The sequence below is a fragment of the Aethalodelphis obliquidens genome, unplaced genomic scaffold (assembly GCF_003676395.1).
Source record: "Aethalodelphis obliquidens isolate GAN/ISIS:26980383/991018 unplaced genomic scaffold, ASM367639v1 scaffold49, whole genome shotgun sequence".
NCBI lineage: Eukaryota > Metazoa > Chordata > Mammalia > Artiodactyla > Delphinidae > Aethalodelphis > Aethalodelphis obliquidens.
The window spans coordinates 11,042,812-11,069,277 of NW_020837993.1; the positions used below are offsets into that span (position 1 = coordinate 11,042,812).

General features: G+C 36.7%; 1 protein-coding gene across 6 annotated transcripts in view; it reads right to left on the minus strand.

The window, feature by feature from the left end:
* Positions 1–26,466, minus strand: part of TTC23 (tetratricopeptide repeat domain 23) — a 110,969-nt gene that overhangs the window by 80,005 nt on the left and 4,498 nt on the right. Inside the window, exon 2 of one of the 6 annotated variants that reach the window (XM_027083199.1) lies at positions 3,490–3,525. The exons of the other annotated variants lie outside the window; for them this stretch is intronic. The gene's annotated coding sequence lies outside the window, so the exon portion shown is untranslated. The remainder of the gene's footprint in view (positions 1–3,489; positions 3,526–26,466) is intronic. 6 annotated transcript variants of the gene reach the window in all.

The window sequence follows — 26,466 nt, forward strand, 5'->3', positions numbered from 1 at the left end:
TAGCAGAGAAGAAAATTAAAGGTTATTATAATTGTATTCCATATGTTTAAAAAGTTAACTAGAGACACGGAATATAAAAAGACCCAAAATGAACTTCTAGATAAGAAAATTATACGTGAGATGAAAAATACACTAGATCAGATTAATGGGAGATTAGATATTACAGATGAAAAGATGCATGAACTTGCAGACATAGCAATAGAAACAATCTTTTAAAAAATCAGTGAGCTGTGAAACAACTTCAAATTGCCTTATATATAATTTGAGTCCCTAAAGGAAAGCAGATTGTAGTGGGGACAAAAAAAAGTGTTTGAAGAAATAATGGCCAAAATTTTTCCAAATTTGAGGAAAAATAAAAACCCAGAGATTCAGGAAGCTAAATGAAAACTAAACACAAGAAGCATAAAAGAAACTACACCAAGATACATCATAACCAAATTGCTCAAAACCATGATAAAGAGAAAATATTAAAAGTAGTCAGAAAAAAGGACATATTAGTATTAAAAAAAAAAAGATGACGATAGCAGGTTTCTGGGAGGAAATAAAGCATATGAGAAGACAGTGAAGAACCATATATAAAGTATGGACAGAAAAAAAATTGTCAAGCTGAAATTCCGTACCAGTGAAAATATCTTTCAAGATCAAAATCCGAAAGAAATCATCACCAGCGGGACTTCCCTGGTGGTGCAGTGGTTAAGAATCCTCCTGCCAATGCAGGGGACACAGGTTCAAGCCCTGGTCCAGGAAGATCCCACATGCTGCAGAGCAACTAAGCCCATGCACCACAACTACTGAGCCTGTGCTCTAGAGCCCACAAGCCACAACTACTGAGCTTGCGTGTCACAACTACTGAAGCCTGTGTGCCGAGAGCCTGTGCTCCACACCAAGAGACGCCACTGCAATGAGAAGCCCACACACTGCAACGAAGAGTAGCCCCCACTAGCCGCAACTAGAGAAAGGCCGCCCACAGCAACAAAGACCCAATGCAGCCTAAATAAATTAATTAATTAAAAAAAAATCATCACCAGCAGATTTGCACCCCAATGTTCCCAAGAAATATTAAGTGAAGTCTTTCAAAAGGAAGAAAAATGATAATAAATGGAAATATAGATCTACACAAAGGAAGTCAGAACAATGAAAAAGATACTTACATGGGCAAATATGTAAGACATATTTTCATATTATTTCATATATTTTCATATTTCATATATTTTCATATTTCATATATTTTCATATTTCATATATTTTCATATTATTTAAATCTCTTTAAAAGATAATCGAGCAGAGGAGTAAGACATGGAGATCACCTTCCTCCCCACAAATACACCAGAAATACATATACATGTGGAACAACTCTTAGAGAACACCTACTGAACGCTGACAGAAGACCCCAGACTTCCCAAAACGCAAGAAAATCCCCACGTACCTGGGTAAGACAAAAGAAAAAAGAGAAAACAGAGACAAAAGAATAGGGATGGGACCTGCACCTCTGGGAGGGAGCTGTGAAGGAAGAAGAGTTTCCACACACTAGGAAGCCCCTTCACTGGTAGAGACGGGGGGGGGGGGGGGGGGGGACGCTTTGAAGCCATGGAGGAGAGCACAGAAACAGGGGTGCAGAGGGCAAAGCGGAGAGATTCCCGCCCAGAGGATTGGTGTGTACCAGCACTCACCAGCCTGAGAGGCTTGTCTGCTCACCCGCCAGGGCTGGTGGAGGCTTGGAGCTGAGGCTCTGGCTTTGGAGGTCAGATCCCAGGGAGAGGACTGGGGTTGGCTGCATGAACACAGCCTGAAGGGGTCTAGTGTGCCACAGCTAGCCGGGAGGGAGTCCAGGAAAAAGTCTGGACCTGCCTAAGAGGCAAGAGACCATTGTTTCGGGGTGTGCAAGGAGAAGGGATTCAGAGCACCACCTAAATAAGCTCCACAGATGGGTGCAAGCTGCGGCTATCAGTGTGGACATCAGAGACTGGCATGAGAGGCTAAAGCTGTTGCTGCAGTCACCAAGAAGCCTGTGTGCAAGCACAGGTCACTAACCACACCTCCCCTCCCCAGAGCCTGTGCAGCCCGCCACTGCCAGGGTCCCGTGATCCAGGGACAACTTCCCTGGGAGAACACACAGCATGCCTCAGGCTGTTGCAAAGTCACGCCGGTCTCTGCCACCACAGGCTCGCCCCACATTCCGTAAACCTCCCTTCCCCAGGCCTAGTGAGCCGGAGTTCCCTAATCAGCTACTCCTTTAACCCCATCCTGTCTGGGGGAAGAAGAGACGCCCTCAGGCAACCTACACGCAGAGGTGGGGCCAAATCCAAAGATGAACCGCAGGAGCTGTGTGAACAAAGAAGAGAAAGGGAAATTTCTCCCAGCAGCCTCAGGAGCAGTGGAGTAAATCTCCACAATCAACTTGATGTACCCTGCATCTGGGAATACCTGAATAGACAATGAATCATCCCAAACTTCAGGCAGTGGACTTTCGGAGCAACTGTAGACTTGGGGTTTGCTTTCTGCATCTAATTTGTTTCTGGTTTTATGTTTATCGTAGTTTAGTATTTAGAGTTTATTATCATTAGATTTATTGATTTGATTGCTCTCTTTCTTCTATATATATATTTTTTTTCATTTTTCTCTTTTTGTGAGTGTGTATGTGTATGCTTCTTTGTGTGATTTTGTCTGTATAGCTTTGCTTTCACCATTTGTCCTACAGTTCTGTCTGTCTGGTTCTTTTTTGTTTGTTTTGTTTTTTTAGTATAGTTTTTAGTGCTTGTTATCATTGGTGGATTTGCTTTTTGGTTTGGTTGCTCTCTTCTTTCTTCCTTCTTTAAAATTTTTAATAATTAAAAAAATTTTTATTTTAATAACTTTCTTTCCTTTCTCCCTCCCTCCCTCCCTCCCTCCCTCTCTCTCTCTCTCTTTCTTTCTTTCCTTTTCCCTCCCTTTTCTTCTGAGACTTGTGGCTGACAGGGTCTTTGTGCTCCAGCGGGGTGTCAGGCCTGAGCCTCTAAGCTGGGAGAGCTGAGTTCAGACACTGGTCCACCAGAGACCTCCCGGCTCCACATAATATCAAATGGCAAAAGCTCTCTCAGTGATCTCCATCTCAACGCTAAGACCCAGCTCCACTCAACGACCAGCAAGCTACAGTGCTGGACACCCTATGCCAAACAACTAGCAAGATAGGAACACAATCCCACCCATTAGCAGAGAGGCTGCCTAAAATCATAACAAGGCCACAGACACCCCAAAACACACCACCAGACGTGGTCCTAACCACCAGAAAGACAAGATCCAGCCTCATCCACCAGAACACAGGCACCAGTCCCCTCCACCAGGAAGCCTACACAACCCACTGAACCAAACTTAGCACTGGGGGCAGACACCAAAAACAAAGGGAATTACGAACCTGCAGCCTTTGAGAAGGAGACCCCAAACACAGTAATTTAAGCAAAATTAGAAGACAGAAAAACACACAGCAGATGAAGGAGCAGTGTAAAAACTCACCAGACCAAACAAGTGAAGAGTAAATAGGCAGTCTACCTGAAAAAGAATAGAGAGCAAAGATGATCCAAAATCTTGGAAACAAAATGAAGAAAATACAAGAAATGTTTAACAAGGACCTAGAATAACTAAAGAGCAAACAAACAATGATGAACAACACATAAAAGAAATTAAATGTGCTCTAGAAGGAACCAATAGCAGGATAACTCAGGCAGAAGAACGGATAAGTGACCTGGAAGATAAAATAGTGGAAATAACTAGCACAGAGCAGAAAAAAGAAAAATGAATGAAAAGAACAGAGGACAGTCTCAGAGACCTCTGGGACATTAAATGCACCAACATTCGAATTATAGGGGTCCCAGAAGAAGAAGAGAAAAAGAAAAGGACTGAGAAAATATTTGAAGAGATTATAGTTGAAAACTTCCTTAATATGGAAAAGGAAATAGTCAATTACATCCAGGAAGCACAGAGTCCCATACAGGATAAATCCAAGGAGAAACACGCCAAGACACATATTAATCAAACAAGCAAAAATTAAATACAAAGAAAAAATATTTAAAGCAGCAAGGGAAAAACAACAAATAACATACAAGGGAATCACCATAAGGTCAAGAGCTGATCTTTCAGCAAAAACTCTGCAAGCCAGAAGGGAGTGGCAGGACATATTTAAAGTGATGAAAGGGAAAAACCTACAACCAAGATTATTCTACCCAGCAAGGGTCTCATTCAGGTTTGATGGAGAAATTAAAACCTTTACAGACAAGCAAAAGCTAAGAGAATTCAGCACTACCAGACCAGCTTTACAACAAATGCTAAAGGAACTTCTCTAGGCAGGAAACACAAGAGAAGGAAAAGACCTACAATAACAAACCCAAAACAATTAAGAAAATGGTTATAGGAGCATACATATTGATAACTACCTTAAATGTAAAAGGATTAAACGCTCCAACCAAGACTGGCTGAATGGAGACAAAAACAAGACCCATATATATGCTGTCTGCAAGAGACCCAAATCAGACCAAGGGAAACATACAGACTGAAAGTGAGGGGATGGAAAAACATATTCCATGCAAATGGAAATCAAAAGAAAGCTGGAGTAGCAATTCTCATATCAGACAAAATAGACTTTAAAATAAAGACTATTACAAGAGACAAAGAAGGACACTACATAATGATCAAGGGATCAATCCAAGAAGAAGATATAACAATTGTAAATATTTATTCACCCAACATAGGAGCACCTCAATACATAAGGCAAATGCTAACAGCCATAAAACGGGAAATTGACAGTATCACAATCATAGTAGGGGACTTTAACACTCCACTTTCACCAATGGACAGATCATCAAAAATGAAAATAAATAAGGAAACACAAGCTTTAAATGATACATTAAACAAGATGGACTTAATTGATATTTATAGGACATTCCATCCAAAAACAACAGAACACACTTTTTTCTCAAGTGCTCATGGAACATTCTCCAGGATAGATCATATCATGGGTCACAAATCAAGCCTTGGTAAATTTAAGAAAATTGAAAATGTATCAAGTATCTTTTCTAACCACAATGCTCTGAGACAAGATATAAATTACAGGAAAAAATATGTTAAAAATACAAACACATGGAGGCTAAACAATACACTACTAAATAACCAAGAAATCACTGAAGAATTCAAAGAGGAAATAAAAAAATACCTAGAAGCAAATGACAATGAAAACACGATGAACCAAAACCTATGGGATGCAGCAAAAGCAGTTCTAAGAGGAAGTTTATAGCAATACAATCCTACCTCAAGAAACAAGAAACATCTCAAATGCACAACCGAACCTTACACCTAAAGCAATTAGAGAAAGAAGAACAAAAAACCCCAAAATTAGCAGAAGGAAAGAAATCATAAATATCAGATCAGAAATAAATTTAAAAAGAAATGAAGGAAATGATAGCAAAGATCAATAAAACTAAAAGCTGGTTCTTTGAGAAGATAAACAAAATTGATAAACCATTAGCCAGACTCATCAAGAAAAAAAGGGAGGAGACTCAAATCAATAGAATTAGAAACGAAAAACGAGAAGTAATAACTGACACTGCAGAAATACAAAGGATCATGAGAGATTACTACAAGCAACTATATGCCAATAAAATGACAACCACAAATGGACAAATTCTTAGAAAAGCACAACCTTCCAAGACTGAACCCAGAAGAAATAGAAAATATACACAGACCAATCACAAGCACTGATATTGAGACTGGGATTAAAAATCTTCCAACAAACAAAAGCTAAGGACCAGATGGCTTCACAGGTAAATTCTATCAAACATTTAGAGGAAAGCTAACACCCATGCTTCTCAAGCTCTTCCAAAATATAGCAGAGGGCGGAACACTCACAAACTCATTCTGTGAGGCCACCATCACCCTGATACCAAAACCAGAAAAAAAAGTCACAAAGAAAGAAAACTACAGGCCAGTATCACTGATGAACATAGATGCAAAAATCCTCAACAAAATACTAGCAAACAGAATCCAACAGCACATTAAAAGGGTCATACACCATGATCAAGTGGGGTTTATCCCAGCAATGCAAAGATTCTTCAATATACGCAAATCAATCAATGTGATGAACCATATTAACAAATTGAAGGAGAAAAACCATATGATCATCTCAATAGATGCAGAAAAAGCTTTTGACAAAATTCAACACCCATTTATGATAAAAATCCTCTAGAAAGTAGGCATAGTGGGAAATTTCCTCAACATAATAAAGGCCATATATGAGAAACCCGAAGCCAACATCGTTCTCAATGGTGAAAAACTGAAACCATTTCCACTAAGATCAGGAACAAGACAAGGTTGTCCACTCTCATTACTATTATTCAACATAGTTTTGGAATTTTTAGCCACAGCAATCAGAGAAGAAAAAGAAATAAAAGGAATCCAAATCGGAAAAGAAGAAGTAAAGCTGTCACTGTTTGCAGATGACATGATACTGTACATAGAGTATCCTAAAGATGCTACCAGAAAACTACTAGAGGTAATCAATGAATTTGGTAAAGTAGCAGGATACAAAATTAATGCACAGAAACCTCTTGCATTCTTACACACTAATGGTGAAAAATCTGAAAGAGAAATTAAGGAAAATCTCCCATTTAATGTTGCAACAAAAAGAATAAAATACCTAGGAATAAACCTACCTAAGGAGACAAAAGACCTGTATGCAGAAAACTATAAGACACTGATGAAAGAAATTAAAGACGTTACAAACACATGGAGACATATACCGTGTTCTTGGATTGGAAGAATCAGCATTGTGAAAATGACTATACTACCCAAAGCAATCTACAGATTCAATGCAATCCCTATCAAACTACCAATGGCATTTTTCACAGAACTACAATAAAAAATTTCACAATTTGTATGGAAACACAGAAGACCCTGAATAGCCAAAGCAATCTTGAGAAAGAAAAATGGAGCTGGAGGAATCAGGCTCCCGGACTTCAGACTATACTGCAAAGCTACAGTAATCAAGACAGTATGGTATTGGCAAAAAAACAGAAATATATATCAGTGGAAAAGGATAGAAAGTCCAGAGATAAACCCACACAAATATGGTCACCTTTTTTGATAAGGAGGGAAGAATATACCATGGAGAAAAGAGAGAGACTCTTCAATAACTGGTGCTGGAAAAACTGGACAGCTATGTGCAAAAGAATGATATTAGAACCGTTCCTAACACCACACACAAAAATAAAGTCAAAATTGGTTAAAGACCTAAATATAAGGCCAGACACTATAAAACCCTTAGAGGAAAACTTAGGCAGAATACTCTATGACATAAATCACAGCAAGATCCTGTTTGACCCACCTCCTAGAGAAATGGAAATAAGAACAAAAATAAACAAATGGGACCTAATGAAACTTAAAAGCTTTGCACAGCAAAGGAAACCATAAACAAGATGAAAAGACAACCCTCAGAATCGGAGAAAATATTTGCAAATGAAGCAACTGACAAAAAATTAATCTCAAAAATTTACATGCAGCTCATGCAGCTCAATATAAAAAAATTAAACAACCCAATCCAAAAATGGGCAGAAGACCTAAATAGACATTTCTCCAAAGAAGATATACAGATTGCCAACAAACACATGAAAGGATGCTCAACATCACTAATCATTAGAGAAATGAAAATCAAAAGTACAATGAGGTATCACCTCATACCAGTCAGAATGGCCATCATCAAAAATATCTACAAACAATAAATGCTGGAGAGGGTGTGGAGAAAAGGGAACCCTCTTGCACTGTTGGTGGGAATGTAAATTGATACAGTCACTATGGAGAACAGTATGGAAGTTCCTCAAAAAACTAAAAGTAGAACTACCATATGACCCAGCAATCCCACTACTGGGCATATACCCTCCGAAAACTATAATTCAAAGAGAGTCATGTACCACAATGTTCATTGCAGCTCTATTTACAATAGCCAGGACATGGAAGCAACCTAAGTGTCCATCCACAGATGAATGGATAAAGAACATGTGGTACATATATACGATGGAATATTACCCAGCCATAAAAAGAAACAAAATTGAGTTATTTGTAGTGAGGTGGATGGACCTAGAGTCTGTCATACAGAGTGAGGTAAGTCAGAAAGAGAAAAACAAATACCGTATGCTAACACATATATATGGAATCTTAAAAAAATAAGTGGTTCTGAAGAACCTAGGGGCAGGACAGGAATAAAGACACAGATGTAGAGAATGGATTTGAGGACATGGAGAGTGTGAAGGGTAATCTGGGACCAAGTGATAAAGTGGCATGGACATATATACACTACCAAATGTAAAATAGATAGCTAGTGGGAAACAGCTGCATAGCACAGGGATATCAGCTCAATGTTTTGTGACCACCTAGAGGGGTGGGATAGGGAGTGTGAGAGGGAGACGTAAGAGGGAGGAGATATGGGGATATATTTGTATGTATAGCTGATTCACTTTGTTATAAAGCAGAAACGAACACACCATTGTAAAGCAATTATACTCCAATAAAGATGTTAATGAAAAAATAAAATAAAAAGATAATCAACTATTTAAACAAAAAAAATGTACTGTGGGTCTTATAACATATACATATGTGTATATATATATATATATATATATATATATATATATGAAATGTATGACAAAAGTTGTATAAAGACTAAGAGGGGTGGATGGAACTGTGAAGTTCTTATACTGTATGTGTAATGGTATAATATTACTTGAAGGTATACTGAGATAAGTTAAAAATGTATAGTATAAACCCTACAGCAAGTATTAAAATAAAAAGAGTTACAGGTAGCAAGCCAACAAAGGAGATAAAAATATAGTCATAAAAATAATCCAATAGAAAAAAGAGGGAAAAGGGAACAAAAAACAGCTGGGACAAATAGCCAACAAATAGCAAGGTGATAGACTTAAATCTAACTATAACAATAACAACATTAAATGTAAATGATCTAAACACCCCAATTAAGAGAAAGACATTGACAGATTGGATAAAAATGCAAAACCCAACAATATGTTGCCTATAAGAAATTCAAAGACACTAAGATTAGAAGTAAAAGAATGGAAAATAATATTCTAAAATTAGTCAGAAACAAATTTGTAGTATCTATATTAATATCAAAGTAGATTTTACAGCAAAGAATATTACCATAAGGAAGGTCATTTCACTATGATAAAGGGTCAATTATTCAAGAGGACATAACCATCCCAAGTGTTAATATACCTAATAACAGTTTCAATATATAAGACCCCAAACTGATGAAACTGCAAGGAGAATGATCAAATCCTCAATTATAGTATAGAGATTTAAATACCTTGTTGTCAATAATTGGTACACCAAGTAGGCAGAAAATCAGTAAAGGATACTAAAGACTTGAACTACATCATCAACCAACTTGATTTGGCATTTACCATAACATTCTACCAAAAAGCACAGAATATCCATTCTTTTCAAGTGCATATGGACATTAACTAAGACAGATTCTATCCTGGGTCATGAAACAAGGTTCAGTAAATTTATAAGGATTCAAGTCATACAAAGTACATTCTATGACCACAAAGGGATTAAGTTATAAATCAGTAACAGAAAGACATCTGGAAAATGTCCAAATATTTAGAAACTAAATAACATTTTTCTAAAAAAATAAAAAGCCCCATGGGTCAAAGAAGACATCAAAAAGGATATTTGAAAGTAGTTTAAACTGAATGAATATAAAAAGACAACATACAAGAATTTGAGAATGCTGCTAAAGCAGTCATTATGGGGAAATTTATAGCATTAAATGCCTGTATTAGAAAAGTAAAGTAAAAAAATCTCAAAATCATGGTCTTAACCTTTACCTTCAATGACTAGAAAAGGAAGATCAAATTAAACTCAAAGTAGGCATAAGAAAAGAATTAATAAAATAAATAATAAAGCTAAGTTCACAAATTACAGTAGAAAAATAGAGAAAAACCAATGAAACCAAAACCTGCTTTTCTGAGACCAATAATGCTGATAAATCTCTAACCTGACTAATCAGAAAAAAAGGAAAGAAGACACAAATCACCAGTATCAGGAATGAGAGAGATACCATCACTGCAGATTCTACAAATGTTAAAAGATTAATATGGGAATGTTATGAACATGTATGCCAATAAATTTGACAACTTAGATGAATGGAAAAATTCCTTTAAAGACACAAAATACTAAAGCTCACTCAAGAAAAAAATATATACCTGACTAGCCCTATGTCTATTAAAGAAACTGAATTTGTATTTTAAAAACCTTACAAAAAACAAAACAAAAGAAACAAATAAAAACTTCTGGGCCTAGATGGCTTCAATAGTAAATTCTACCAGATATTTAAGGAAGATATAATACCAATTCCATACAACCTCTTTCAGAAAATTGAAAATGAGAATATTTCCTAACTCATTCTATGAGACCTTCATATCAAAACAAGACAAATATATTACAAGAAAAGAAAATTTCAGATCAATATGCCTCAGGAACATAGATGCAAAAATTTAAAGTAAAATTTTAGCAAATTAAACCCAGTAATAGATAAAAAGGAAAATACATCATGACCAAGTAGAATTTATCTCAGAAATGTAAGATTGGTTTAACATTCAAAAAGCAGTCAATGTAATTCATAACATTAATAAACTAAAAAAGAAAAACTGTATGATCATCTTGACCAGCACACAAAAAGAACATGACAAAATCTAATATCCATTTCTGATTTTAAAAAATCCTTACAAAGTAGTAATAGAATTGTACTTCCTCAACCTGATAAAGGGCACCTGTGAAAAACCTACAGCTAAATTAGTGAAAAATTGAAGGCTCTTCCCCTAAGGTCTGAAACAAGACAAGGAGGTTCACTCTCAACACTTCTATTTAACATTGTACTGGAGGTTCTAGCCAGTGCAATCAAGAAAAAGAAATAAAAGGCAACCAAATCAGAAAGGAAAAAGTAAAACTGTCTTAAGTCACGGACAGTATACCTCTATTATCATCTGTGTAGAAAATCTGATGGAATATGAAAATTTCCTAGAATAAGTGAGTTGAACAAGATTATAGAATATAAGAGCACTATACAAAAATTATATTCCTATACATTAGCAATGGACCTTCAAATTGAAATTAAAATACAATACTACATGCAATAGCATCAAAATATGAAATAAGGAATAAAGCTGCATTATTTATTTAAAGATGAATATGACTTGCACAATTAAAACTTCAAAACATAGCTGAGAGAAATTAAAGAAGACTTAAACATTTACCATGTCCATGGGTTGGAACACTCAATATTATTAAGATGTCAATTCTCCACAAGTTGATCTATAGATTGAAAGCCTTCCCAATCCAAGTCCTTGCATTTCTTTTTTAAAATAGAAATCAACAAACTGTTTCTAAAGTTCATATGAAAATTCAAAGGACCTAGAACACCCAAAACAACTTTGTAAAAGAACAAAGTCAGAGGACAAACACAACTTTTTAGCAAGATTTATTATAAAGCTACAGTAACCAAGGCAGTTTGGTATTGCTGTCAAGATAGACAAATAGATGAATGGAACAGAATGGAGAGTCCAAAAATGGATGCCTGCATACATAAACAATTGATTGTTGACAAAGCTGCGAAGGCAATTCATAGTCTGTTCAACAAATGGTGCTATAACAACTGGATGTTCACGTGTAAAATCAAAACAAAACAAAATAAAAATCTTTGATCCATACCTCACAGCATGTACAAGAATTAACTCAAAATGAAACATAGACCTCTATAAGAAAATCTTTGTGACCTTGGACTAGGCAAAGATTACATATATATGACATAAAAAATTCATAAAAAGAATAAAATGACAAATTGGACTTCAAAAATTAAAAATGTCTGCTCTTCATAGAAACTGTGAAGAGGATAAAAAGACAAGTCATGGGCTGGGAGAAAATATTTACAAAATATGTATCTAATAAAGGACTTGTATCTTAAATATATAAAGAATTCTCAAAACTCAATAATAAGAAAACAAACAGCTCACTATAAAATAGGCAAAACATTTTAACACATATTTCATCAAAGAAGATATATCAGTAACAAATAGGCACATGAAAAGATGCTCAACATCACTTGTCATTAGGGAAATGCAGTGAGATACTACTCATAACAATTAAAATAACTAAAATTTAAAAGTCTGTGTTAAGTGCTGGTGTGGAGGTGGAACAACTAGAACTCTCATACGTGTTGGTAGGAATGTAAAATGGTACAACCACTATGGTAAACAGCTTGGCAGTTTCTTAGTAAGTTATGATCTGTCCATTTCACTCCTAGGAATTTACACAAAAGAAATGAAAGCATATATCCATACAAAGACTTATGTACAAATGTTCATAGGAATTTTCTTTCTAATAGCCCAAAACTAGAAACAACCCAAATGTCCATCAATAGTTAAATGGATAACAAACTGGTATAGCTATATAATGAAATATTACTCAGCAATATAAAGGAACAGATATGCTACAACATGAATGAATCTCAAAATAGTTATGCTGGGCTTCCCTGGTGGCGCAGTGGTTGAGAGTCCGCCTGCCCATGCAGGAAACACGGGTTCGTGCCCCGGTCTGGGAAGATCCCACATGCAGCGGAGCGGCTGGGCCCGTAAGCCATGGCCACTGAGCCTGCGCGTCTGGAGCCTGTGCTCCGCGATGGGAGAGGCCACAACAGTGAGAGGCCCGCGTACCGCAAAAAAAAAAAAAAAAAAAAAAAAGTTATGCTAAGTCCAAGAAGCCAGACCAAAGAGAGTACATACCGTATGAGTCTATTTATATAAAATTCTAGGAAATGAACATCAGTGTTTAGTGACTAGATCAGTGGTTGTCTCAACCTGAAGGGCGTGAGATGGTGGAGTGGTGGGGCAAGGAGGAGATGTGGGGAGGAGTGGGATGGAGAGATTACAAAGGGGCATGAGGATATTTTGGGGGGTGATGGATATGTTCATTTTCTTGATTGTGGTGGTAGTTTCATGTGTGTATATACATTCATGTGTGTTTTTCAGATTGTGCACTTTTATGTCAATTAATAAAGCTGTTTTAAAAAACCATATATATGTATCAGCCTTTCAGAGATCCCTCCCCATTAACACTACTCCCCATGTGGATACTTCAAACTCCAATTCTATAATTTACTATGGATAACTTAGTTAAAATTTCACCTTATTGTCATTCATTTATTTATTCATTCAACAAATATTTATTGGATTCCTATTATAAGCAATGCTAGAAGAGTGGGTAGTGGTAAGACCCCAGAAATGTGAACATTTTCTGTTGCTGCAACTCAGCTAGTTTGATTGAAAAGATTTCAGAGAACAAGGGCAGAGAAGAGAAAGCATCCCAAGTAGAGTGAATAATTAGCAAAGGCTCAGGGGTGTTAAGTGAAATGGGTATATGACTAACTGCTGGTGGTTCAGTTTGGCTGGTATGTTTGGGGGCTAGGGGCCATGGATGTAGAATAGCATTTTCCAAACCAATTTCTGTAGTTCACTAGAGTAACAAGACATTAATGCACAATCTATGAGGGAAGGTTACTGCCAAAGATGACCAAATAAGCTGGGAAACACAAATATTGGTTCCACAAAAGAAGGGGTCTAGGATCAAATAAATAGATAAACATGCAGGTTTCTTCACATTTTCTCAAAGGCTTTAATGTGGTGTAATTCCTTGTGAATATACTGCAGAGGGGTATAGTATGTAGCACTTTCCCTAACTTTTTTGACCATGAAATCTTCTTTTTCTAGAGCATCTATTAAATCTTATGCAACCATATTTTGAGCATTGTTTGGGAGACCCCTGAGGTAGAGGAAAAGTAGAAGGGTGAAGCGATGTTTAGAAGACATTGATCTCAGGCTAATAGTTTGACTGACTATTTGGCAGGTAGTGGTGAGCCCCTGAAGGTTTTCATCAGGAAAGAGAAATGAAAATGCTCCTATGAGACTGATCTGTAATTAGTAGACAAATATATTATAATGGAAACCACTGGAGGGAAAGTGATTTTCAAACTTCAGATATTCTAGTACCTTAACATATCTGTATTCTGCCTGCAATATTGTTAACTTTTTCTTTGAATCTGCACAGTTTTTAAAACCTTAAATACTTGCCTCAGCTTCATCCTAATAAACAATAAGTGACATTATGAGTTTGATGTTATATTTTCTCCTAATACACTTTAAAATAAAAACATACATATTAATATTTAAAGTGTTTGTGCTCCACCTAACATCACATTAAGCATCACGAAATGTAAGCACTACACACTTCAGGAATTTCTAAATTTGAGCAATGTTTCACGACCATTTTTAACCATGATCCATCACTCAAGAAGATTTCATCAAGTTTTACTTTCTATAGTTTATATTCTGACAAAGTAGGCATTTTCCCTAAAAATAAAATGAGAATATTCTATATGGTTCTTAAAACTTCCCCCAAGAAATTCTGATACTTCTTCAGTAAATGAATATGGTCCTGAAGCCATCTTCTTAACACTAGTTGAAAAAAATCACTGGGTGAGTATGTTACTGCAATTGTAGAGAATGAATTCAGGTGCATAGTAGCAGGGGGAAGGAAAGTGCAGGGAAGGGAGGGATGAGGGGGATTACGGAAAGGAATAATTATTGTAATTTGAGAGCTATTTGGATGTAAAAATTAAAGAAGGGGAACAATCAAGATGGACTCTTGATATTTTCAATCTGAGACTCTGGAATAGGGCTTGGCACATTTTGGCAATGGGACGAATCCTGCCCAGTCTGTTTTTATAACTAAAGCTTTATTGGAACACAGCCCTGTTCATTCACTTACATGCTGTCTATGGCTGCTTTCACAATACAACAGCAGAGGTGAAGAGTTGTAACAAAAACCCTATGGCCCTCATGGCCTAAAATATTTACTATCTGTCTCTTCACAGAAAATGTTTACCAACCCTTAAAAATGGTGATGTCATGAACAGAAGTAGCGAGATAGAGAGCAATTGTCCTATTGATTAGACAATCAATTTGGTCTCAGCCAGATTGAATTTGAGGTTATGGAAGAAAGTTTATATATAATGTCTAATTTAGTAGTTAGAAACAGGTCACTAGTTCTGAATGACACCTTTAAAGTTAATAATTTTTCCTTTTCTTTAAAAAAATTATAAATTATTCCATGCCTATTTCCAAATAAGATTTGAGATGGCTACAGGCAAGTGTTGAAGTGTGCCCTCTCCTTAATAATCCAAAATAGAGCTTTACATTTTCACCAGGAAGGAAGTAGGAGCTTTTCTTTTCTTCATAAAGCAATATAGAATGAAAATATCAAATATAGCAGGAAGGAACAAGCCTAAGGTCAAACTATGAGAAAGATACAGAGCCTGAACTATAATCCGGGCAAACCCCTCATTCCTGGGTAGCCCTTCAAAATGTGAAAAGCGAATCTTTCAGGTTCAACATCTAAGCTTTGCCTAAGCCACACGGTACAGAGCCTCCAATTCTAAGATGACTTTTGGATGACTTTTTTTTTATAATAAGCTCTTGCCCTATTGGCAAGATGAGACAAACAATTCAGTAGGTGCTGTGGTCTAGAGAAACAGCAGTAGCTTGGGATGGGGAATCTGAGATTCCAGAACCTGTGCTGTCCCAACTACTCATGTAATGTGGGAAATACCCAGAACAGATATTTACATAACACTTTATACTTTCACATATTTTATCTCATGTGGCCCTTACCATAGCCATGTGAGGTACAGAGGCAGGTATGATTATCCCTATTTTATAAATGAGGACAATGAAGCTGAGAGATGTTCAATTACTTGCCCTATGTTGCATGGCCAGAATCAGGACCCTGGTCTTCTAATAATTTGGTGGTTTCCCACCACATCATTCACCCTTTCACTGACCACAATCTATAGTAGTAGGAATCGAATGCTTTTGCTTTGTAAACCTAAGAATGCAATTTTAAAGTAATCACATTTTAACAATCAGAAAATGCAATATCTTTACCAGATTTTACCACACTTTCTTATCTTCTGTTTAGGGGAAGCAGAGGTGAAATTTTAAAAGCTACATAAGTAATATGTCCTGCAGTATTTGCTATTCTGGGCCTCTGAACCTAGTGTTAAACTTGAAATTGATTTTTCTTTTTCTTTTTCATTTTTTTTTGCTCAACTTTTGGTTTGTTTCATGGTCTCTCTTAATAGTGAATCCTTAAAACAGAGGTTATAATCTGAGCACTCACATGTTGGATCTAATCCCTTTACTTCCCTTTTTTTTTCCTTTTGGCCAGTTAAAAAGTTGAGCCATTATTTAAAAATTAGAAGTTTCACATAAAGATCTAGATTTCTAGATTTCTGGCTTCCTTTGAAGACACCTAACACTTGTCAACACTGGGCCTATGTCACCACAGGCAACAATTAGGTGGGGGAGGAGGTGAGAGGCAGCTGCCCCTGGAGGTAGGATGCACTCTCTAGTTTGCCAGTTGCCACTGCTCTCTATTTATTCCTGGACACAGAAGCAACAAAGTAGTTGCCATTTGTCATCCCTCCTGTGTTGTTGTTTTTCTCATTGTAGAAGAATAGGTCTCTGTATCCATACCTCTCTTTCAAAGTGCAAGGCTGACATAAAAGGATGTGATTTTCCTGGCCCATGCCACTAGCCACTCATTTCCTGAACTGAATTTAATCTAAAACATCTGATTATGATACACTAGTATTTTATAACACTAAGACAGAAATAACACTGCCATTAAACTATGACTTACCATCGGTTGTAACATGAATTCCAGTTTCAGAGATGTTTAGATGCCAAAAGAAATGTGCATCTCTGAATCAATGAAATGAGGAATGTTATCAATACCTGCCTGGCTTCTGGAAGCATTTGAATCAGTGACCTTTCTTTAAATATGTGTCTGTTTCAATGTGTGTGGCACCATATAGTAACACCTTTAGCACAAAGACACACTTTTCAGTTCACTTACTTTGAGCTATCCGCTTATCATCAGTCACTTTTCTTTTCTTTGTAATAGCCATAGCTGGGATTTAAATTTTCAGTAGAAATCAGCCCAGGCCCACACATTACCCTCTTGGGCTGGGCTTCCCAGGCCTCTCAATCCACTGGCCCACAACTGCCAGTCAGACATACCCAATCAATTGATACTATTTCTTCTGCCAGACCTGCCTAGTAGAATGCTGAAGCACATGATCAGCACCAGATCAAAGTGGGAGGAAGTAGAGGTCTGAAGCAGGGTCTCAGTCTTCTATTTCCAAGAGGTGATATTCAAAAATTTAATAACTGGTATAGCAGGAGGACCAACTAATCCATATAGATGGCAACTATGCTGGAGCTGGGTTCTGAATGTCCCCTGCTGTTCCAGGTGTTAACCTTTGGGTGCTGACTTGTGGGGAGCTGTAGGGAGGCTTGAGGAGGTTACTGGCTCCTAGGAAATAACAACCATTATGACTGTATGAGAGTGTACTAGTTAAACACCAACTTTACCAATATGTAAGCTGAGGCATCAAAAAGCTGTGAAATGGAAAAACACCCTATAAAGATACAAAATACCAAAACTGAATGAAAAGGAAACAAAAAATCAGAATAGAATTATAACAAATAAATAAATTAGTAACTGAAAATATTCATACAAAGTTAAACCCAGGCCCAGATAGCTTCATTTGTGAATTCTACTAAACCTTTCAAGAAAAGAATAATGTGTACCTTTTGCAAACTCTATCAGAAAAAAGAGGAGGAACGCTTTCCAACTTATTCTACTAAGCCAGTATTATCCTGATACTGAAGCCCATGTTATCCTGATACCAGAGCCAGACAAAGATAACCCATGAAAACAACAAACCAATACCCTTGATAAATATGGGCACAAAATAATCCTCAACAAAATATTAGCAAATGAAATCTAGTGACATATAAAAAGGATTATACCCTATGACTGAGGGAGATTCATCCCAGGAATGCAAAGTTTGTTTAACATCTGAAATCATTAATGTACTACACCATATTAATAGAATAGTGGACAAAAACTGCATGATCATCTTGATAGCTGCAGAAAAATTATTTGGAAAAATCCAACATCCACTTATGATAAAAACTTCTTCAACCTGATAAAAGGCTTGATTTTAAAAATTTAAGGCTAACCTCACACTTAACACTGAATGTTTGCATGCTTTCTTCCTAAGGTTGGAAACAAGGCAAAGATGTTTACTCTCACCACTTGTATTCAAGGTTTTAACGGATGTTCTAGCCAGTGCAATAAGGCAAGGAAAAGAAATAAAAGGTATGCAGATCAGAAAGGAAGAAATAAAACTTTATTATTAGATGACATGATCTTCTGTGTAGAAAATCCTAAGGGATTCACACAGAAAAAAAATAAAAAACAAAACAAAAACAACAGTAAAACCCTATTAGAACCACCAATTTCAGCAAGTTTGTAGGATACAAAAGAAACAAAAATTGTATTTCTGTCAATCTGAAAATGAAATTAAGAAAAAATTTTCATTCACAATAGCATCAAAAAGAATAAAATACTTAGGATAAATTTAACAAAAAAGTACAAGACTTTCACTCTGGAAAACATTACTGAAAGAAGTCAAAGAAGATCTAAATAAATGGAGAGACATTCCATATTCATGGACTAGAAGCCTTAATAATATTAAAACAGCAATACTCCCTAAATATTGATTTATAGATTTAATGTAATCTCTATCAAAATTCCAGCTGCCTTTTTCCCCCCAGAATTTGACCTTAAATTCATATGGTAATGTAAGAGACCTAGAATAGCTAAAATGATATTGAAAAAGAAGAACAAACTTGGAGGAATCACACTTCCCATTTTAAAAAACTACAAAGCTACAATAGTCAAAAGAGTGTGGTGCTGACATAAGAACTGACATAGAGTTCAATGGGATAGAATTGAGAATCCAGTAATAAACACTTACATTTACTGTCAATTATTTTTTGACTAGCATGCCAAGATAAATCAATTAGGAAAAAATAGTCCTTTTAATAAATGGTGTTGAAACAATTGGATAGGCAGATGCAAAAGAATGAAGTTAGAGCCTTACATCACACCATATACAAAAATTGACTCCAACTGGATCACAGACATAAAAGTAAGAGCTAAAACAATAAAACTTTCAGAAAACATAAAACTATGCATGAACTTGGGTTAGGCAAATATTCTTAGATACAACACCAAAGGCACAAGGGATAAAAGGAAAAAAATAGATAAATAGGACTCTATCAAATTAAAAACTATCGTTGCTCTAAGACAACCCACAAAATGGGACAAAATATTTGCAAATATATCATATACCTGATAAAGGACTTTTATCTAGAATACACTTACAACTCAATAATAAGACAACAAATAACCCAATTAAAAAATAGGCAAAAGATTTGAATAGATATTTTACAAAGATGATATATGAATGGCCAATAAGCACATGAAAAGGTACCATTATAAGTCATTAGGAAAATACAAATCAAAACTATAATGAGAACCACTTCACAACAACCAGAGTGACTATAAACAAAAAGACAGACATTTAGAGGTGTTGGTGAAGATCTGGAGAAGTTGGAACCCTCATTCAACACTGGTGGAATGTAAAATTATGCATTCACTTTAGAAAGCAGTTGCATAATTCTTCAAAAAGTTAAACACAGAGTTACTATATGACTCAGCAATTCCACTCCTAGGTATATACCCAAGAGAACTAAAAAGCACATTCACACAAAACCTTGTGAATATCTTCATAGCACTATTATTTACAATAGCTAAAAACTGAAAGCAATCCAAATGCTCATTAACTGGTGAGTGGATAAAACAAATGTGGTAGTATCCATATAATGGAATATTATTTTGCAATAAAAAGGAATGAGGAGGGAACTGATCAAGATGGTGGAGTAGGAGGACACAGAACTCACCTCCCCCCACAAATACATCAAAAATACATCTAAACGTGGACAACTCTCACGGAAAACTAACTGCAGACTGGCAAAAAGATTCCTGTACAACCATGGCTGTAAGAAAGATCCACACAGAATCAGGCAAGAAGAGAAGAGATGAGATCAGGTCAGTACCTGTGCCCCTGGGAGGAGGTTCAGAGGAAAAGGGAGATTACACAAGTAGAGATTCTCCCTGGGGAGTGAGTGGTTTGAACAACATATTGGGTGCCCCGGCCTTGAGGTCTGACACAGGGAAGACAAGTCCCCATGACTAGTTGGAATGCCAGTGGGACTAACGGGAAGGCTGTGGGAGGCCTGAATTCCACTCACAAGTATCATGTGCCCACTTGATTGCTCCCAAGGCAGGGCAGAGGGAGCAGACTGAGGGCTGTGCAAGTGACTGGTTGGTTTCCCATGATTACTATGGTGTGCGCCACAGCCTGAGCTGAGTGAATATTGAACTCCTGCTTGGGAGCTTAGCTGTGAGACACAGACTTGGCTCAGACCTGAAGCAGCATCTAGAGGGCAGGGGCAGCCACTGCTGGTGCTAAACATAGCTCATCAGAAAAGCCGTGTCTCTGACTGTGGCTGGACCACCACAGTTCACACTCCGACACATGCTGAGACCCAGGGCAGGGGTGGCTGAGGTTATGGGGAGAGCCCAGCTGTGAGAGACAAAGGAGTCTTGGGCCTGAGGTGGCATCTGAACAGGGCAGGGGCAGCCATCCTGGCTGCTTACACAGGCAACACATCAAAAGTAGTCCAGATCTCTGACCCCAGCTGGACTCACAGCCTGCGCCCTGACACATGTCGAGTGACCACACCAGCCCCTCTTGCTCAAGTACAGCTCCCCTCTGGGGCAGTGGTGCCAGTGCTGGGAGGGAGGAGAGCACACACTTGAAGGGAACTGAGGCAGCTTGGGCCCGAGCCTCAGGGTTTCTGCTTCAGGAATTGACACCCACCCCCCAACCCCAATATGGTGGTAAAAGCCACTGAGCAGAGGGGAAGCCTTGGCTCACACCTGGCTCTGGCTCTAGCCCCTCCATCTCCAGCCTCACCTTTTACCAAGGTGATAGCTGCCAGTTCACCTTGAGGAAAGACATGACTTGTGTTCACGCCAAATCCTGCTCTCCCACCAAGGCTACTGGGGACATGCAGACTGTATAGGGATGCTTCCACATAAGGACACCCCTTCAAGACTGCAATAGGTTACTATTTCACCTAATTTCATAGAAATAGAGAAAGTTAAGCAAAATGAGAGGACACAGGAATTTGTCATAATTGAAAGAGCAAGAGAAAACTCTTGAAAAAACAACTAAAGAAACAGATATGGGGGACTTATCTGGTGTGCAGTGGTTAACAATCTGCCTGCAAATGCAGGGGATGTGGGTTCAATCTCTGGTCCAGGAAGATTCCACATGCTGTGGAGCAACTAAGCCTGTGCACCACAACTACTGAGCCTGGAGCCCGCGAGCCACAACTACTGAGCCTGTGCATCACAACTACTGAAGCCTGCGTACCCTAGAGCCTGCGCACTGCAACTACTGAGTCCATGTGCTGCAACTACTGAAGCCCGCGTGCTCTAGGGCCCACAGGCTGCAACTACTGAGCCTGCATGCTGCAACTATTGAAGCCTGCATGCCTAGAGCCTGTGCTCTGCAACAAGAGAAGCCACATCAATGATAAGCCTGTGCACTGCAACTAAGAGTAGCCCCCACTCACCACAACTAGAGAAAGACTGCATGCAGCAATGAAGACCCAACACAGTCAAAAAAGAAAAAAGAAAGAAATAGATATAAACAATTCACCAGATAAAGAATTCAAAGCATTGGTAATAAGAATGCTAACTGAATAAAGAATAGATGAACACAGTGAGAATTTTAACACAGAACTAGAAAAATATAAAAAAGAACCTGTCAGAACTGAAGAGTACAATAACTGAAATGAAACACACATTAGAAGGAATTAATAGGAGACTAGGTGATACAGAAGAATGCATAAGTGGAAGATAGAACAATTTAAGATAGAATAATGTAAATAGAATAGAATAATGTAAATCACCCAATCAAACAGCTAAAAGAAAAACAAATTCATAAAATGAGAACAGTTTAAGGGACCTTTGGGATAACATTAATGTTACCAATGTTTGCATTACAGGGTTCCCAGAAGGAGAAGAGAGAATGAAGGGGGTTGAAAATTTATTTCATGAAATTATAGCTGAAAACTTTCCAAACCTGAAGAAGTAAACAGATATTCAAGTACAGGAAGCACAGAGGGTCCTGAACAAGATGAACCCAAACAGACCTATACCAAGACATATCATAATTAAAATGGCAAAATTTAAAGAGAGAATTCTAAAGCAGCAGGAGAAAAACAAAGAGTCATATACAATGGAACCCCCATAAGACTAATCAGTTCATTTTTCTGAAGAAACTTTGCATGCCAGAAGGGAGTGGTGTGATGTATGAGTGGTGTGACATACTCAAAGTGCTGAAAGGGAAAAATCTGCACCCTAGGATACTCTACCCAGTAAGATTATCATTTAGAATTGAAGGAGAGATAAAGAACTTCTCAGACAAGCAAAAACTGAAAGAGTTTATCAATACTAAATCTACCCTAAAAGAAATGTTAAAAGGTCTTCTCTAAATGGAAAAGAAAAGGTTATAACAAGAAGTAAGAATCTATAGGAAAGGAAAAATACCACTAGTAAAGGCAAATGTATAGTGAAGACTGAGGATCAACCACTTAAATAAGGTAGTATGAAGATCAAGAGACAAAGAAATTGTAAAATCAACTATTATGACAATAATCAGTAAAGGGATAAAAATGAAGATGTAAACTATGACATCAAAACCCAAAATGTTGGGGTGGAGGGAGAGAAAAAACTGTAGATCTTGTAGAATGCATTTGAACTTAAAGGACTACCTTTTTAAAACAAGTAGATATAGTTATAGGTCAACATATATATAGGTAACCACAAATCAAAAACCTATAGTAGATACACAAAAACTAGAGAGAAAGGAATACAAGCCTACCAATAAAGAATATCATCAAACCACAAGGGAAGAAACAAAAAAAGAAGAAATAAACAGAGAACTACAAACACAACTGGAAAACAATTAATAAAGTGGAAATAAGTACATACCTATCAATGATTACTTTAAATGTCAATGGACTAAATGCTCCAATCAAAAGACATAGAGCGGCTGATGATAATAAAGCAAGATCCATCTATATGCTGCTTATAAGAGACTCACTTCAGAGCTAAAGACACACATAGACTTAAAGAGAGCAAATGGAAAAAGATATTTCATGCAAATGGAAACAAGAAAGTGGAGACAGAAAAACTCATATCAGACAAAATAGATTTAAAAACAAAGTCTATGACAAAAGACAAAGAAGGGTATTATATAATGATAAAGGGAAAAATACAAGAAGAGAATATTACACTTGTTAACACATATGCACCCAATATAGGAGCACCTAAATATACAAAGCAAATATTAACAGACATAAAGGGAGAAATTGACAATAATACAATAATAAGAGGGGATTTTAACACCCCCTTACATCAATGGACAGATCATCCAGACAGAAAATCAATAAGGCAGCAGTGGTCTTAAATGACACCACAGACAAGTTGGTCTTTAGAGATATCTACAGGACATTCCATCCCAAAACAGCAGAATACACATTCTTTTCAAGTGTGCAGGAAATGTTCTCCAGGATAGACCATATGCTAGGCCACAAAACAAGTTTCGACAAATTTACAAGGACAGAAATTATCTCAAGCATTTTCCCAATCACAATGGTATGAAACTATAAATCAACTACAGGAAGAATAATGGGAAAAGCACAAGCATATGGAGACTAAACAATGTTCTACTAAAAATCCAATGGGTCAATGAAGAAGTCAAAAAGGAAATCAGAAAATACCTTGAGACAAATGAAAATGGAAACAAAACTTTCCAAAATCTATGGGATTCAACAAAAGCAGTTCTAAGAGGGAAGTTTATAGTGATACAAGCTTACCTCAAGAAACAAGAAAAATCTCAAAGCATCTAATTTCTCATCTAAAGGAATTAGAAAAAAAAAATGAAGCCCAAAGTCAGCAGGAACATGAAAATAATAAAGATCAGAGAGGAAATAAAATAGAGACAAAAATAGAAAAGATCAATGAAACCAAGAACAGTTTTTTTAAAAAAGATAAATAAAATTGATAAACCTTTAGCCATGGTCATCAAGAAGAAAAGAGAAAGGCCCCCAATAAACAAAGCAAGAAATGAAAGAAAAGAACAACTGCTATCACAGAGATACAAAAAAATTTATGACACTAGTATGAACAGTTATATGCCCAAAAATTGGACAATCTAGAAGAAATGTACTAATTTCTAGAAACACACCTCCTGCTAAAACTGAAACAGGAAGAAATAGACAATCTACACAGACTGATAACTAGTAGAGATATTGAATTTGTAATAATAATTTAAAAAACCTCCCAACAAACCAAAGTCCAGGACTGAACGGCTTCACAGGGGTATTCTGCCAAACATATAAAGAAAAGCTAATACCCATCCTTCTTAAACTATTCCAAAAATTGAAGAGGACAGAACACTCCCAAATTCATTCCTTGAGTCTCCCACTACCCTGATACCAAAACCAGACAAGGATAGTACAAAAAAGGAAAATTACAGGCTAATATATCTGATGAATATACATGCAAAAATCCTCAATAAAATAGTAGGAAGCCAAATTCAACAATATATAAAAAGGATCATACACCATGACCAAGTGGAATTTGTTCCAGGGATGTAAGGATGGTTCAATATTTATAAATCAATCAATCTGATATACCACATTAATAAAAGAAAGAATAAAAATCACATGATAATCTCAATACACACAGAAAAAGCATTTGACAAAATTCAACATCCATTCATGATAAAAACTCTCATCAAGATTGTTATAGAGGTATCATATCTCAACATAATAAAGGCCATTTATGACAAACCCACAGCTAACATCATACTCATTGATGAAAAGCTGAAAGTATTTCCTCTAAAATCAGCAACAAGACCAAGATGTCCACTCTCACCACTTCTATTTAACATAGTATCAGAAGCCCTAGGCATAGCAATCAGAGAGGAACAAGAAATAAAAGGCATCTAAACTGGAAGGGAAGAAGCAAAACTGTCACTATTTTCAGATGACATGATACTATACATAGAAAACCCTACAGTCTCCACCGAAAAAACTATTAGAACTAATAAGTGAATTCAGCAAAGTTGCATGACGCAAGATTAATATACAGAAATCTGTTGCTTTTCTACATACTAATAATCAGAAAGAGAAAGCAAGAAAACAATCCCATTTAAAATTGCATCAAAAAGAATAAAATACATAGGAATAAACATAACCAAAAAGGTAAAAGACTTAAATTCTGAAAATTATAAAACCTTGATGAAGGAAATGGAAAGATATCCTGTGTTCCTGGATTCAAAGAATTGGTATTGTTAAAATGTCCATATTACCCAAAGCAATCTCCACAGTCAATGTAATTTCTATCAAAATACCCATGAAATTTTTATAGAACTAGAACAAATAATCCTAAAAATTATGTGGAACAACAAAAGACCCTAAATTGCCAAAGTAATCTTGAACAAACTGGAGAACAAACTGGAGTTATCACACTTCCTGACTTCAGACTACTACAAAGCTACAGGAATAAAAACAGCATGATACTGGCACAGACACATAGATTAACGGAACAGAATAGAGAGCCCAGAAATAAACCCACACACTTATGGTCAATTAATCTAAGACAAAGGAGGCAAGAATATACAATGGAGAAAAGACAGTCTTTTCAGTAAGTGGTGCTGGCAAAACTGTACAGCTACATGTAAAAAAATGAGACAAGAACATCTCCTCATACCATACACAAAAATAAAGTGGATTAAAGACCTAAATGTAAGACCTGAAATCATAAAACTCCTAAAAGAGAACATAGGCAGAACATTCTTTGACATAAATTGTAGCAATATTGTTTTTGGATCTGTCTCCTCAAGCAAAAGAAGTAAAAGCAAAAATAAACAAATGGGACCTAATTAAACTTAAAAGCTTTTGCACAGCAAAGACAACCATTGACAAAATGAAAGACAACCTATTGAATGGGAGAAAATATTTGCACATGCTATGATCAATAAGGGATTACTATCCAAAATATATAACCAGCTCACATAACTCAATAACAAAAACAAACAACCCAACTAAAAATGGTGAGAAGACCTGAATAGACATTTTTCCAAAGAAGACATACAGATGGCCAACAGGCACATGAAAAGATGCACATTACTAATCATCAGAAAAATGCATATCAAATACACATGAAATATCACCTCACGCCTGTCAGAATGGCTATCATCAGAAAGACCACAAATAACAAATGTTGCAGGGATGCAGAGAAAAGGGAATCCTTATA